Source organism: Adiantum capillus-veneris, chromosome 23 (assembly GCF_014529385.1).
Source record: "Adiantum capillus-veneris isolate H3 chromosome 23, ASM1452938v2, whole genome shotgun sequence".
Classification (NCBI taxonomy): domain Eukaryota; kingdom Viridiplantae; phylum Streptophyta; class Polypodiopsida; order Polypodiales; family Pteridaceae; genus Adiantum; species Adiantum capillus-veneris.
Window position 1 is genome coordinate 29625990 of NC_140953.1, and position 4525 is coordinate 29630514.

The window sequence follows — 4525 nt, forward strand, 5'->3', positions numbered from 1 at the left end:
TTTCGCAACCCTCACTCAATTTTTATAGCCCTGCCAGTTCTTAGATATTTCCTCCTCTTGCTTATCAGAGCGTTCACACTCTAATGGGTCGTCACACTATCTCACACGGGATCTAAGGTTCAAATTAGTCCTCCTAGTCCACCCAAGGAAACTACGGTGAACTAGGAAGCGAGGGTGAACTAGAGGGTAGTGTACATGCACCATACCCATGGGGCGTGTGATAACATGGAGGTATGGCTTTCGCATGGCCTCCTCAGATCTTGGGTTCGAGTCGAGGGTGGTGGACTAGGGTTGGACTAGGGGCGACATTATTGCCCCCTTTGGAGAATTAGACGGTCTAAATCTCCCATTGATTTGCGGAAGTCTAGATAGGGATGTAGCTTGCCCGTTTTAAAGAAAGTAATGTAAAAAATCCATTTTTATTTGAAACAGTTGTGCAGCCTATTAGTTGTAGCTATGATTTTTTACTATCAAGACGCGTTCTAGTTTTCCCCGAACTTGCCCCCCCCCCCGGCCGGTTGCATTGCTTAATGTCGCCTAGAGTCCATCCAAGCAGATGAACCTATCGCTTGAGTTTGGGCAAGTAGTGTATACATTGCCTTATTAGGCTTATATATAAAGGTGATATAGCCCTTTTAGAGCAGTTTTGACTTGCAAGAAGGGCTGACAAGAACATGGGTTGAGAGAAAAAGTTGTTCTTCTCTAGAATGAGGGTTTGTCTCTCCAATATATAAACCTTTTTGTTTATAAAAAGAATCTATAGTAGTGGTGATGAATAGGCTATGTCATTTGTTATATTGGGCCGTGTGTAGAGTGGTTAGGACTACAAAAACACTAAGCATTCCCGGTCGCTATGTGAGCTCAAGACAAAGAGACAGGAACAAGGCAAACCAATCAGCTTGAAAGAGCTGCTACAAAGTTCAGAAGCTAATTGTAGATCTTTACACAAAGCTGACATTTACTTTAGCATTTCTTGTACTTTTGTTGAATAAAGAGGACCGTCAATGATTGTAAATGCCAAATGTATATTTTTGGTAAAAATCCTAAGGAGGCATATAGAAACCATTTGGGTCTTATGATTCCAGCTTGTAAGTATAAATAAAAGTATATTTATCATATGGGGGCCTATTTTTTTGGTCAGTGACAAACCATGATGTGAGCCTTGCTTTGATACCTATAACAAATAATATCGGTAGTCATTGTTTGACATGAGGCTTTTGGGAGCCCAATGTATTGGCTCAAAAGTTGTACTTGTCTTGCACACAAGCTTATGCATGCGTTTGAGATCATTGAGATTTTGTGTTTCTCTTGTGATGTGCAAAGAAGAACTATCAATTTCACACATTCTTTTGATTGCCCAAGCTTGTTTGATCAACTTGCATAACTACATGATTCTTTAGCACAAGGCGAGATTCCAGTCTCGGGGTGTCATTATATGTAAAACCTATATATACGTGCATTCAGGGGCCATTTATAAACCCCCTTAGCTGTGAATTGTTCACAAATAAAATGTTGGGTTTTCAAGCCCTGGTCCAATTTAGTCTAAACCCATGGGAAACTGCTTTTGAGACATGTAGCTAATACTATTAGTTTTAGTGGAGTTTTGCATGGCAACTTTTAACTCTATACAGGTAAAGCTTCTTTAAAAAGTCAATATAGCGTTATTTTTGCGTCGAAATCTTCTCCTCTCTCTCTCTCTCTCTCTTTCATCTTCCCCATCATACTCTCCATCTACACCATGGATCCTCACATGAGGCACCCGCCATAGCCATTGCACCTTTCATGTGGTATCAGAGCGCAGTCCGGCAGATGACCATCAATGATGTAAATGCCAAATATACATTTTTGGTAGAAATCATAAGAAAGCATATAAAAACCATTTGGGTCTCATATGATTCCAACTTGTAAGTATAAATAAAAGTATATTTATCATATGGGGGCCCTATTTTTTTGTCAGTGACAAACCATAATGTGAACCTTCCTTTGATACCTATAACAGATAATACCGGTAGTCATTGATACCTATAACAAATAATACCGGTAGTCATTGTTTGACATGAGGCTTTTTGGGAGCCCAAGGTATTGGCCAAAAAGTTGTACTTGTCCTGCACACAAGCTTATGCATGCATTTGTGATCATTGAGATTTTGTGTTTCTCTTGTGATGTGCAAAGAAGAACTATCAATTTCACGCATTCTTTTGATTTCCCAAGCTTGTTTGATCAACTTGCATAACTACTCCATGATTTTTTAGCACAAGGCGAGATTCCAATCTCGGGGTGTCACACTATACGTAAAACCTATATATCATGTGCATTCAAGGACCATTTATAGACCCCATTAGCTATGAACCCTTCACCAATAAAATGTTGGGTTTTCAAGCCCTGGTCCAGTTAAGTCTAAACCCATGGGAAACTTTTATTGAGACATGTAGTTAATACTATTAGTTTTAGTGGAGTTTTGCATGGAAACTTTTAACTCTATACATGTAAAGCTTCTTTAACAAGTCAATATAGCGTTATTTTTGCATCAAATTCTTCTCTCTCTCTCTCTCTCTCTCTCTCTCTCTCTCTCTCTCTCTCTCTCTCTCTCATCTTCCCAGCATACTCTTCATCTACACCATGGATCCTCACATGAGGCACCCGCCATAGTCGTTGCACCTTTCACATGGTATCAAAGCGCAAGCGGGTAGAGCTTCAAGGCGGTGTTGGGGCTAGCCTCTCAAAACATAGGGGAAGGAGGTGGAGAAGAAGTCGATAATTGCAGCAAGGTCCAGGTGTTCCCTTTGGCTAGGCAAACCCACGTGGTGAAGAGAGTACACATTTTAAAATGCTATAGTAAAGCATTAAAATTTCAACCCACAAACGCGCCTTTCGAAACGCTGTCTGTAGCAACTTGTTGGCGAGGGCAAGTCAACAGGCATATCAAAACACTACTTGTTGCAGTTTAAGCAAGCCAAGGCTGACGACGGCAAGTGTCTCATGCACACTTAGTATCTCAAAACGCTGTCGGGGGATATGTGTTCGAGACGTGAGCCGGGGGCAGAGGCGTCGGGCCTCTAGCTGTGGGAGGTGCGAGAGAGTAGGTCCAAGACACAAAGCAAAAGACTCTGAAAACACCTTAAATGCTTAAAAATTGACAACCGGAATGTTTTAAGCTGCTAATGATTAGCCAAAGTGAAATTCGATTACAAATGTTTGCCATTAACGGCACTGATGGTGTTAGGAGAGTTTAATGCTCTCAAATTAGATCACGACTGTATATATCTCACTTATGCCTGCCATTAGAGCCATTTGAAGCTCATCAGGACGTATATATTTGGTGAAATTCCCTGCTTGATGCCCTTGTAATTCCCAAATATGGTAGAGAGATGTTTTCCTCTCTCCTGGTTACCTTACCGCTCCCTTATCTTATTACTTAACCCTAGACTCACTGAATGCTTGCCGAGCTCCGACATCTGCTCTTGTCAAATTTCCTTCGCCTTAACTTTCCCTTGCCGAAATCTGCTTATCTGCTCTTGCCAAGCACCCTTTCCCTTGCCGAGATCTGCTTATCTGCTCTTGCCAAGCACCCTTTCCTTCGCCTTAACTTTCCCTTGCCGAAATCTGCTTATCTGCTCTTGCCAAGCACCCTTTCCCTTGCCGAGATCTGCTTATCTACTCTTGCCAAGCACCCTTTCCTTCGCCTTAACTTTCCCTTGCCGAAATCTGCTTATCTGCTCTTGCCAAGCACCCTTTCGCTTGCCGAGATCTGCCTTACCTTCTCTTGCCAAGTGCTTCACTAGCTTCAAGCCTTGAGCTTGCTCTCCACAGTCGAGAGAGAGAGGGAGAGAGAGAGAGAGAACCCTCTCTTGCTTACCCTCACCTCTTCCTGCCTTCGAGCTTCTCCCCTCTTCTCGTTCTCCCATTAGCCAAGGACAAGAGAGAGGATAGAGAGCTTTGCCTCCGTTAGCCGAGGTCTAGAGAGAGGATAGAGAGCTTCCTTCCCCTCTTGCCCTCGTTGGCTTTCTTTCCCCTTTTCTTCCGCTCCCTTTATCTCCTCCTCTTATGCTCTAAAAAAAAACCCTCCAAAATTTTGCCCCCGATCACGCAGTCATGGCGTCGTGACTGACGTGGCGCGAGAAAGCCCGTTTAGTGACGTGGCAGGTCACGGGGTCGACTCCACGGAATTCCATGCAACTGGTGCCGAATCTCTGCGCAAGGAGATGCTAAGCGAGTTTTGCTTCAGTCGCGCGCTCGTCCAAGATCCGAGCTGGCCGGCGCGAGCCCGATTCTTCCCCCTGCGCCCTCTCTGTCTGCTCGTCGCTCGCTGCTCCACGCTTTTCTTTCTTTCTTTTGTTTTGTTTTTTACACAGAAAAGCCCTCCTTTCAAATACCTTCAGGTGGCCATTTTGCTAAAGTGGGCGGCCTTGCCATTTTATACGGGCGGCCATTCCCTTGCATTGGGCGGGCACCGACTTCTGGACGGGGGCACCACATTCAGTATACATATATGGCAAACATGCCTGCCATGCAATGTTTTGCAGTA